Source organism: Syngnathus scovelli, chromosome 18 (genome assembly GCF_024217435.2).
Source record: "Syngnathus scovelli strain Florida chromosome 18, RoL_Ssco_1.2, whole genome shotgun sequence".
Classification (NCBI taxonomy): domain Eukaryota; kingdom Metazoa; phylum Chordata; class Actinopteri; order Syngnathiformes; family Syngnathidae; genus Syngnathus; species Syngnathus scovelli.
Window position 1 is genome coordinate 1,736,561 of NC_090864.1, and position 12,256 is coordinate 1,748,816.

The window sequence follows — 12,256 nt, forward strand, 5'->3', positions numbered from 1 at the left end:
TCTGGTTGGGTGCGCATAGTAAAAAGTGCTCTTGGCAGCTAGAGAGTGCCGCGTTGACCACTGCGCATGAAGAAATGACCATCTGCAACGTTTGGTTTAGGTTTTCGGTGCATTTTTAATTTTATTGCTTAAATCGCATTTTCTCGTCGAGCTGAGCACGTTTTCTGAAATGTGCTCCTCCCGTCACTCTGGTTGGGTGCGCATAGTAAAAAGTGCTCTTGGTAGCTAGATAGTGCCGCGTTGACCACTGCGCATGAAGAAATAACCGCCTGCAACGTTTGGTTTAGGTTTTGGGTGCATTTTTAATTTTATTGCTTAAATCGCATTTTCTCGTCGAACTGAGCACGTTTTCTGAAATTTGCTCCTCCCGTCACTCTGGTTGGGTGCGCATAGTAAAAAGTGCTCTTGGCAGCTAGAGAGTGCCGCGTTGACCACTGCGCATGAAGAAATAACCACCTGCAACGTTTGGTTTAGGTTTTAGGTGCATTTTTAATTTTATTTCTTAAATCGCATTTTCTCGACGAGCTGAGCACGTTTTCTGAAATGTGCTCCTCCCGTCACTCTGGTTGGGTGCGCATAGTAAAAAGTGCTCTTGGCAGCTAGAGAGTGCCGCGTTGACCATTGCGCATGAAGAAATAACCACCTGCAACGTTTGGTTTAGGTTTTAGGTGCATTTTTAATTTTATTGCTTAAATCGCATTTTCTCGACGAGCTGAGCACGTTTTCTGAAATGTGCTCCTCCCGTCACTCTGGTTGGGTGCGCATAGTAAAAAGTGCTCTTGGCAGCTAGAGAGTGCCGCGTTGACCACTGCGCATGAAGAAATAACCACCTGCAACGTTTGGTTTAGGTTTTGGGTGCATTTTTAATTTTATTGCTTAAATCGCATTTTCTCGTCGAGCTGAGCACGTTTTCTGAAATGTGCTCCTCCCGTCACTCTGGTTGGGTGCACATAGTAAAAAGTGCTCTTGGCAGCTAGAGAGTGCCGCGTTGACCACTGCGCATGAAGAAATGACCATCTGCAACGTTTGGTTTAGGTTTTGGGTGCATTTTTAATTTTATTTCTTAAATCGCATTTTCTCGACGAGCTGAGCACGTTTTCTGAAATGTGCTCCTCCCGTCACTCTGGTTGGGTGCGCATAGTAAAAAGTGCTTTTGGCAGCTAGAGAGTGCCGCGTTGACCACTGCGCATGAAGAAATAACCACGTGCAACGTTTGTTTTAGGTTTTAGGTGCATTTTTAATTTGATTGCTTAAATCGCATTTTCTCGACGAGCTGAGCACGTTTTCTGAAATGTGCTCCTCCCGTCACTCTGGTTGGGTGCGCATAGTAAAAAGTGCTCTTGGCAGCTAGAGAGTGCCGCGTTGACCACTGCGCATGAAGAAATAACCACCTGCAACGTTTGTTTTAGGTTTTGGGTGCATTTTTAATTTTATTGCTTAAATCGCATTTTCTCGTCGAGCTGAGCACGTTTTCAGAAATGTGCTCCTCCCGTCACTCTGGTTGGGTGCGCATAGTAAAAAGTGCTCTTGGCAGCTAGAGAGTGCCGCGTTGAATACTGCGCATGAAGAAATAACTACCTGCAACGTTTGGTTTAGGTTTTAGGTGCATTCTTAATTTTATTGCTTAAATCGCATTTCCTCGTCGAGCTGAGCACGTTTTCTGAAATGTGCTCCTCCCGTCACTCTGGTTGGGTGCGCATAGTAAAAAGTGCTCTTGGCAGCTAGAGAGTGCCGCGTTGACTGCTGCGCATGAAGAAATAACCACCTGCAACGTTTGGTTTAGGTTTTAGGTGCATTTTTAATTTTATTGCTTAAATCGCATTTTCTCGACGTGCTGAGCACGTTTTCTGAAATGTGCTCCTCCCGTCACTCTGGTTGGGTGCGCATAGTAAAAAGTGCTCTTGGCAGCTAGAGAGTGCCGCGTTGACCACTGCGCATGAAGAAATAACCACCTGCAACGTTTGGTTTAGGTTTTGGGTGCATTTTTAATTTTATTGCTTAAATCGCATTTTCTCGACGAGCTGAGCACGTTTTCTGAAATGTGCTCCTCCCGTCACTCTGGTTGGGTGCGCATAGTAAAAACTGCTCTTGGCAGCTAGAGAGTGCCGCGTTGACCACTGCGCATGAAGAAATAACCACCTGCAACGTTTGGTTTAGGTTTTGGGTGCATTTTTAATTTTATTGCTTAAATCGCATTTTCTGGACAAGCTGAGCACGTTTTCTGAAATGTGCTCCTCCCGTCACTCTGGTTAGGTGCGCATAATAAAAAGTGCTCTTGGCAGCTAGAGAGTGCCGCGTTGACTGCTGCGCATGAAGAAATAACCACCTGCAACGTTTGGTTTAGGTTTTAGGTGCATTTTTAATTTTATTGCTTAAATCGCATTTTCTCGACGAGCTGAGCACGTTTTCTGAAATGTGCTCCTCCCTTCACTCTGGTTGGGTGCGCATAGTAAAAAGTGCTCTTGGAGGCTAGAGAGTGCCGCGTTGACCATTGCGAATGATGAAATAACCACCTGCAACGTTTGGTTTAGGTTTTAGGTGCATTTTTAATTTTATTGCTTAAATCGCATTTTCTCGACGAGCTGAGCACGTTTTCTGAAATGTGCTCCTCCCGTCACTCTGGTTGGGTGCGCATAGTAAAAAGTGCTCTTGGCAGCTAGAGAGTGCCGCGTTGACCACTGCGCATGAAGAAATGACCATCTGCAACGTTTGTTTTAGGTTTTGGGTGCATTTTTAATTTTATTGCTTAAATCGCATTTTCTCGTCGAGCTGAGCACGTTTTCTGAAATGTGCTCCTCCCGTCACTCTGGTTGGGTGTGCATAGTAAAAAGTGCTCTTGGCAGCTAGAGAGTGCCGCGTTGACCACTGCGCATGAAGAAATTGACCATCTGCAACGTTTGGTTTAGGTTTTGGGTGCATTTTTAATTTTATTGCTTAAATCGCATTTTCTCGACGAGCTGAGCACGTTTTCTGAAATGTGCTCCTCCCTTCACTCTGGTTGGGTGCGCATGGTAAAAAGTGCTCTTGGCAGCTAGAGAGTGCCGCGTTGAACACTGCGCATGAAGAAATTGACCATCTGCAACGTTTGGTTTAGGTTTTGGGTGCATTTTTAATTTTATTGCTTAAATCGCATTTTCTCGACGAGCTGAGCACGTTTTCTGAAATGTGCTCCTCCCGTCACTCTGGTTGGGTGCGCATAGTAAAAAGTGCTCTTGGCAGCTAGAGAGTGCCGCGTTGACCACTGCGCATGAAGAAATGACCATCTGCAACGTTTGGTTTAGGTTTTAGGTGCATTTTTAATTTTATTGCTTAAATCGCATTTTCTCGACGAGCTGAGCACGTTTTCTGAAATGTGCTCCTCCCGTCACTCTGGTTGGGTGCGCATAGTAAAAAGTGCTCTTGGCAGCTAGAGAGTGCCGCGTTGACTGCTGCGCATGAAGAAATAACCACCTGCAACGTTTGGTTTAGGTTTTAGGTGCATTTTTAATTTTATTGCTTAAATCGCATTTTCTCGACGAGCTGAGCACCTTTTCTGAAATGTGCTCCTCCCGTCACTCTGGTTGGATGCGCATAGTAAAAAGTGCTCTTGGCAGCTAGAGAGTGCCGCGTTGACCACTGCGCATGAAGAAATAACCACCTGCAACGTTTGGTTTAGGTTTTGGGTGCATTTTTAATTTTATTGCTTAAATCGCATTTTCTGGACGAGCTGAGCACGTTTTCTGAAATGTGCTCCTCCCGTCACTCTGGTTGGGTGCGCATAGTAAAAAGTGCTCTTGGCAGCTAGAGAGTGCCGCGTTGACCACTGCGCATGAAGAAATAACCATCTGCAACGTTTGGTTTAGGTTTTAGGTGCATTTTTAATTTTATTGCTTAAATCGCATTTTCTCGACGAGCTGAGCACGTTTTCTGAAATGTGCTCCTCCCGTCACTCTGGTTGGGTGCGAATAGTAAAAAGTGCTCTTGGCAACTAGAGAGTGCCGCGTTGACCACTGCGCATGAAGAAATGACCATTTGCAACGTTTGGTTTAGGTTTTAGGTGCATTTTTATTTTTATTGCTTTAATTGCATTTTCTCGACGAGCTGAGCACGTTTTCTGAAATGTGCTCATCCCGTCACTCTGGTTGTGTGCGCATAGTAAAAAGTGCTCTCGGCAGCTAGAGAGTGCCGCGTTGACTGCTGCGCATGAAGAAATAACCACCTGCAACGTTTGGTTTAGGTTTTAGGTGCATTTTTAATTTTATTGCTTAAATCGCATTTTCTCGACGAGCTGAGCACGTTTTCTGAAATGTGCTCCTCCCGTCACTCTGGTAGGGTGCGCATAGTAAAAAGTGCTCTTGGCAGCTAGAGAGTGCCGCGTTGACCACTGCGCATGAAGAAATAACCACCTGCAACGTTTGGTTTAGGTTTTGGGTGCATTTTTAATTTTTTTGCTTAAATCGCACTTTCTCGTCGAGCTGAGCACGTTTTCTGAAATGTGCTCCTCCCGTCACTCTGGTTGGGTGCGCATAGTAAAAAGTGCTCTTGGCAGCTAGAGAGTGCCGCGTTGACCACTGCGCATGAAGAAATAACCACCTGCAACGTTTGGTTCAGGTTTTAGGTGCATTTTTAATTTTATTGCTTAAATCGCAATTTCTCGACGAGCTGAGCACGTTTTCTGAAATGTGCTCCTCCCGTCACTCTGGTTGGGTGCGCATAGTAAAAAATGCTCTTGGCAGCTAGAGAGTGCCGCGTTGACCACTGCGCGTGAAGAAATAACCACCTGCAACGTTTGGTTTAGGTTTTGGGTGCATTTTTAATTTTATTGCTTAAATCGCATTTTCTCGACGAGCTGAGCACGTTTTCTGAAATGTGCTCCTCCCGTCACTCTGGTTGGGTGTGCATAGTAAAAAGTGCTCTTGGCAGCTAGAGAGTGCCGCGTTGACCATTGCGCATGAAGAAATGACCATCTGCAACGTTTGGTTTCGGTTTTGGGTGCATTTTTAATTTTATTGCTTAAATCGCATTGTCTCGACGAGCTGAGCACGTTTTCTGGAATGTGCTCCTCCCGTCACTCTGGTTGGGTGTGCATAGTAAAAAGTGCTCTTGGCAGCTAGAGAGTGCCGCGTTGACTGCTGCGCATGAAGAAATGACCATCTGCAGCGTTTGGTTTAGGTTTTAGGTGCATTTCTAATTTTATTGCTTAAATCGCATTTTCTCGACGAGCTAAGCACGTTTTCTGACATGTGCTCCTCCCGTCACTCTGGTTGGGTGCGCATAGTAAAAAGTGCTCTTGGCAGCTAGACAGTGCCGCGTTGACCACTGCGCATGAAGAAATAACCACCTGCAACGTTTGGTTTAGGTTTTAGGTGCATTTTTAATTTTATTGCTTAAATCGCATTTTCTCGACGAGCTGAGCACGTTTTCTGAAATGTGCTCCTCCCGTCACTCTGGTTGGGTGCGCATAGTAAAAAGTGCTCTTGGCAGCTAGAGAGTGCCGCGTTGACTGCTGCACATGAAGAAATAACCACCCCCAACGTTTGGTTTGGGTTTTAGGTGCATTTTTAATTTTATTGCTTAAATCGCATTTTCTCGACGAGCTGAGCACGTTTTCTGAAATGTGCTCCTCCCGTCACTCTGGTTGGGCGCGCATAGTAAAAAGTGCTCTTGGCAGCTAGAGAGTGCCGCGTTGACCACTGCGCATGAAGAAATAACCACCTGCAACGCTTGGTTTAGGTTTTGGGTGCATTATTAATTTTATTGCTTAAATCGCATTTTCTCGACGAGCTGAGCACGTTTTCTGAAATGTGCTCCTCCCGTCACTCTGGTTGGGTGTGCATAGTAAAAAGTGCTCTTGGCAGCTAGAGAGTGCCGCGTTGACCACTGCGCATGAAGAAATAACCACCTGCAACGTTTGGTTTAGGTTTTGGGTGCATTTTTAAATTTATTGCTTAAATCGCATTTTCTCGTCGAGCTGAGCACGTTTTCTGAAATGTGCTCCTCCCGTCACTCTGGTTGGGTGCGCATAGTAAAAAGTGCTCTTGGCAGCTAGAGAGTGCCGCGTTGACCATTGCGCATGAAGAAATAACCACCTGCAACGTGTGGTTTAGGTTTTAGGTGCATTTATAATTTTATTGCTTAAATCGCATTTTCTCGACGAGCTGAGCACGTTTTCTGAAATGTGCTCCTCCCGTCACTCTGGTTGGGTGCGCATAGTAAAAAGTGCTCTTGGCAGCTAGAGAGTGCCGCGTTGACCATTGCGCATGAAGAAATAACCACCTGCAACGTTTGGTTTAGGTTTTAGGTGCATTTTTAATTTTATTGCTTAAATCGCATTTTCTCGACGAGCTGAGCACGTTTTCTGAAATGTGCTCCTCCCGTCACTCTGGTTGGGTGCGCATAGTAAAAAGTGCTCTTGGCAGCTAGAGAGTGCCGCGTTGACCACTGCGCATGAAGAAATAACCACCTGCAACGTTTGGTTTAGGTTTTGGGTGCATTTTTAATTTTATTGCTTAAATCGCATTTTCTCGTCGAGCTGAGCACGTTTTCTGAAATGTGCTCCTCCCGTCACTCTGGTTGGGTGCACATAGTAAAAAGTGCTCTTGACAGCTAGAGAGTGCCGCGTTGATCACTGCGCATGAAGAAATGACCATCTGCAACGTTTGGTTTAGGTTTTGGGTGCATTTTTAATTTTATTTCTTAAATCGCATTTTCTCGACGAGCTGAGCACGTTTTCTGAAATGTGCTCCTCCCGTCACTCTGGTTGGGTGCGCATAGTAAAAAGTGCTCTTGGCAGCTAGAGAGTGCCGCGTTGACCACTGCGCATGAATAAATAACCACCTGCAACGTTTGGTTTAGGTTTTGGGTGCATTTTTAATTTTATTGCTTAAATCGCATTTTCTGGACAAGCTGAGCACGTTTTCTGAAATGTGCTCCTCCCGTCACTCTGGTTGGGTGCGCATAGTAAAAAGTGCTCTTGGCAGCTAGAGAGTGCCGCGTTGACCACTGCGCATGAAGAAATAACCACCTGCAACGTTTGGTTTAGGTTTTAGGTGCATTTTTAATTTTATTGCTTAAATTGCATTTTCTCGACGAGCTGAGCACGTTTTCTGAAATGTGCTCCTCCCGTCACTCTGGTTGGGTGCGCATAGTAAAAAGTGCTCTTGGCAGCTAGAGAGTGCCGCGTTGACCACTGCGCATGAAGAAATAACCACCTGCAACGTTTGGTTTAGGTTTTGGGTGCATTTTTAATTTTATTGCTTAAATCGCATTTTCTCGTCGAGCTGAGCACGTTTTCTGAAATGTGCTCCTCCCGTCACTCTGGTTGGGTGCGCATAGTAAAAAGTGCTCTTGGCAGCTAGAGAGTGCCGCGTTGACCACTGCGCATGAAGAAATAACCACCTGCAACGTTTGGTTTAGGTTTTGGGTGCATTTTTAATTTTATTGCTTAAATCGCATTTTCTCGTCGAGCTGAGCACGTTTTCTGAAATGTGCTCCTCCCGTCACTCTGGTTGGGTGCACATAGTAAAAAGTGCTCTTGACAGCTAGAGAGTGCCGCGTTGACCACTGCGCATGAAGAAATGACCATCTGCAACGTTTGGTTTAGGTTTTGGGTGCATTTTTAATTTTATTTCTTAAATCGCATTTTCTCGACGAGCTGAGCACGTTTTCTGAAATGTGCTCCTCCCGTCACTCTGGTTGGGTGCGCATAGTAAAAAGTGCTCTTGGCAGCTAGAGAGTGCCGCGTTGACCACTGCGCATGAATAAATAACCACCTGCAACGTTTGGTTTAGGTTTTGGGTGCATTTTTAATTTTATTGCTTAAATCGCATTTTCTGGACAAGCTGAGCACGTTTTCTGAAATGTGCTCCTCCCGTCACTCTGGTTGGGTGCGCATAGTAAAAAGTGCTCTTGGCAGCAAGAGAGTGCCGCGTTGACCACTGCGCATGAAGAAATAACCACCTGCAACGTTTGGTTTAGGTTTTAGGTGCATTTTTAATTTTATTGCTTAAATTGCATTTTCTCGACGAGCTGAGCACGTTTTCTGAAATGTGCTCCTCCCGTCACTCTGGTTGGGTGCGCATAGTAAAAAGTGCTCTTGGCAGCTAGAGAGTGCCGCGTTGACCACTGCGCATGAAGAAATAACCACCTGCAACGTTTGGTTTAGGTTTTGGGTGCATTTTTAATTTTATTGCTTAAATCGCATTTTCTCGTCGAGCTGAGCACGTTTTCTGAAATGCGCTCCTCCCGTCACTCTGGTTGGGTGTGCATAGTAAAAAGTGCTCTTGGCAGCTAGAGAGTGCCGCGTTGACTGCTGCGCATGAAGAAATAACCACCTGCAACGTTTGGTTTAGGTTTTGGGTGCATTTTTAATTTTACTGCTTAAATCGCATTTTCTCGACGAGCTGAGCACGTTTTCTGAAATGTGCTCCTCCCGTCACTCTGGTTGGGTGCACATAGTAAAAAGTGCTCTTGGCAGCTAGAGAGTGCCGCGTTGACTGCTGCGCATGAAGAAATAACCACCTGCAACGTTTGGTTTAGGTTTTGGGTGCATTTTTAATTTTATTTCTTAAATCGCATTTTCTCGACGAGCTGAGCACGTTTTCTGAAATGTGCTCCTCCCGTCACTCTGGTTGGGTGCGCATAGTAAAAAGTGCTCTTGGCAGCTAGAGAGTGCCGCGTTGACCATTGCGCATGAAGAAATAACCACCTGCAACGTTTGGTTTAGGTTTTAGGTGCATTTTTAATTTTATTGCTTAAATCGCATTTTCTCGACGAGCTGAGCACGTTTTCTGAAATGTGCTCCTCCCGTCACTCTGGTTGGGTGCGCATAGTAAAAAGTGCTCTTGGCAGCTAGAGAGTGCCGCGTTGACCACTGCGCTTGAAGAAATAACCACCTGCAACGTTTGATTTAGGTTTTGGGTGCATTTTTAATTTTATTGCTTAAATCGCATTTTCTCGTCGAGCTGAGCACGTTTTCTGAAATGTGCTCCTCCCGTCACTCTGGTTGGGTGCACATAGTAAAAAGTGCTCTTGACAGCTAGAGAGTGCCGCGTTGACCACTGCGCATGAAGAAATGACCATCTGCAACGTTTGGTTTAGGTTTTGGGTGCATTTTTAATTTTATTTCTTAAATCGCATTTTCTCGACGAGCTGAGCACGTTTTCTGAAATGTGCTCCTCCCGTCACTCTGGTTGGGTGCGCATAGTAAAAAGTGCTTTTGGCAGCTAGAGAGTGCCGCGTTGACCACTGCGCACGAAGAATTAACCACGTGCAACTTTTGTTTTAGGTTTTAGGTGCATTTTTAATTTGATTGCTTAAATCGCATTTTCTCGACGAGCTGAGCACGTTTTCTGAAATGTGCTCCTCCCGTCACTCTGGTTGGGTGCGCAAAGTAAAAAGTGCTTTTGGCAGCTAGAGAGTGCCGCGTTGACCAATGCGCATGAAGAAATAACCACCTGCAACGTTTGGTTTAGGTTTTAGGTGCATTTTAAATTTTATTGCTTGAATCGCATTTTCTCGACGAGCTGAGCACGTTTTCTGAAATGTGGTCCTCCCGTCACTCTGGTTGGGTGCACATAGTAAAAAGTGCTCTTGGCAGCTAGAGAGTGCCGCTTTGACTGCTGCGCATGAAGAAATAACCACCTGCAACGTTTGGTTTAGGTTTTGGGTGCATTTTTAATTTTATTGCTTAAATCGCATTTTCTCGACGAGCTGAGCACGTTTTCTGAAATGTGCTCCTCCCGTCACTCTGGTTGGGTGCGCATAGTAAAAAGTGTTCTTGGCAGCTAGAGAGTGCCGCGTTGACTGCTGCGCACGAAGAAATAACCACCTGCAACGTTTGGTTTAGGTTTTGGGTGCATTTTTAATTTTATTGCTTAAATCGCATTTTCTCGACGAGCTGAGCACGTTTTCTGAAATGCGCTCCTCCGGTCACTCTGGTTGGGTGCGCATAGTAAAAAAGTGCTCTTGGCAGCTAGAAAGTGCCGCGTTCACCACTGCGCATGAAGAAATAACCACCTGCAACGTTTGGTTTAGGTTTTGGGTGCATTTTTAATTTTATTGCTTAAATCGCATTGTCTGGACGAGTTGAGCACGTTTTCTGAAATGTGCTCCTCCCGTCACTCTGGTTGGGTGTGCATAGTAAAAAGTGCTCTTGGCAGCTAGAGAGTGCCGCGTTGACCACTGCGCATGAAGAAACGACCATCTGCAACGTTTGGTTTAGGTTTTAGGTGCATTTTTAATTTTATTGCTTAAATCGCATTTTCTGGACGAGCTGAGCACGTTTTCTGAAATGTGCTCCTCCCGTCACTCTGATTGGGTGCGCATAGTAAAAAGTGCTCTTGGCAGCTAGAGAGTGCCGCGTTGACCACTGCGCATGAAGAAATAACCACCTGCAACGTTTGGTTTAGGTTTTGGGTGCATTTTTAATTTTATTGCTTAAATCGCATTTACTCGACGAGCTGAGCACGTTTTCTGAAATGTGCTCCTACCGTCACTCTGGTTGGGTGCGCATAGTAAAAAGTGCTCTTGGCAGCTAGAGAGTGCCGCGTTGACTGCTGCGCACGAAGAATTAACCACCTGCAACGTTTGGTTTAGGTTTTAGGTGCATTTTTAATTTTATTGCTTAAATCGCATTTTCTCGACGAGCTGAGCACGTTTTCTGAAATGTGCTCCTCCCGTCACTCTGGTTGGGTGCGCATAGTAAAAAGTGCTCTTGGCAGCTAGAGAGTGCCGCGTTGACCACTGCGCATGAAGAAATAACCACCTGCAACGTTTGGTTCAGGTTTTAGGTGCATTTTTAATTTTATTGCTTAAATCGCAATTTCTCGACGAGCTGAGCACGTTTTCTGAAATGTGCTCCTCCCGTCACTCTGGTTGGGTGCGCATAGTAAAAAATGCTCTTGGCAGCTAGAGAGTGCCGCGTTGACCACTGCGCGTGAAGAAATAACCACCTGCAACGTTTGGTTTAGGTTTTGGGTGCATTTTTAATTTTATTGCTTAAATCGCATTTTCTCGACGAGCTGAGCACGTTTTCTGAAATGTGCTCCTCCCGTCACTCTGGTTGGGTGTGCATAGTAAAAAGTGCTCTTGGCAGCTAGAGAGTGCCGCGTTGACCATTGCGCATGAAGAAATGACCATCTGCAACGTTTGGTTTCGGTTTTGGGTGCATTTTTAATTTTATTGCTTAAATCGCATTGTCTCGACGAGCTGAGCACGTTTTCTGGAATGTGCTCCTCCCGTCACTCTGGTTGGGTGTGCATAGTAAAAAGTGCTCTTGGCAGCTAGAGAGTGCCGCGTTGACTGCTGCGCATGAAGAAATGACCATCTGCAGCGTTTGGTTTAGGTTTTAGGTGCATTTTTAATTTTATTGCTTAAATCGCATTTTCTCGACGAGCTAAGCACGTTTTCTGACATGTGCTCCTCCCGTCACTCTGGTTGGGTGCGCATAGTAAAAAGTGCTCTTGGCAGCTAGACAGTGCCGCGTTGACCACTGCGCATGAAGAAATAACCACCTGCAACGTTTGGTTTAGGTTTTAGGTGCATTTTTAATTTTATTGCTTAAATCGCATTTTCTCGACGAGCTGAGCACGTTTTCTGAAATGTGCTCCTCCCGTCACTCTGGTTGGGTGCGCATAGTAAAAAGTGCTCTTGGCAGCTAGAGAGTGCCGCGTTGACCACTGCGCATGAAGAAATAACCACCTGCAACGTTTGGTTTGGGTTTTAGGTGCATTTTTAATTTTATTGCTTAAATCGCATTTTCTCGACGAGCTGAGCACGTTTTCTGAAATGTGCTCCTCCCGTCACTCTGGTTGGGTGCGCATAGTAAAAAGTGCTCTTGGCAGCTAGAGAGTGCCGCGTTGACTGCTGCGCATGAAGAAATAACCACCTGCAACGTTTGGTTTAGGTTTTGGGTGCATTTTTAATTTTATTGCTTAAATCGCATTTTCTCGACGAGCTGAGCACGTTTTCTGGAATGTGCTCCTCCCGTCACTCTAGTTGGGTGTGTATAGTAAAAAGTGCTCTTGGCAGCTAGAGAGTGCCGCGTTGACCACTGCGCATGAAGAAATAACCACCTGCAACGTTTGGTTTAGGTTTTGGGTGCATTTTTAATTTTATTGCTTAAATCGCATTTTCTCGTCGAGCTGAGCACGTTTTCTGAAATGCGCTCCTCCCGTCACTCTGGTTGGGTGTGCATAGTAAAAAGTGCTCTTGGCAGCTAGAGAGTGCCGCGTTGACTGCTGCGCATGAAGAAATAACCACCTGCAACGTTTGGTTT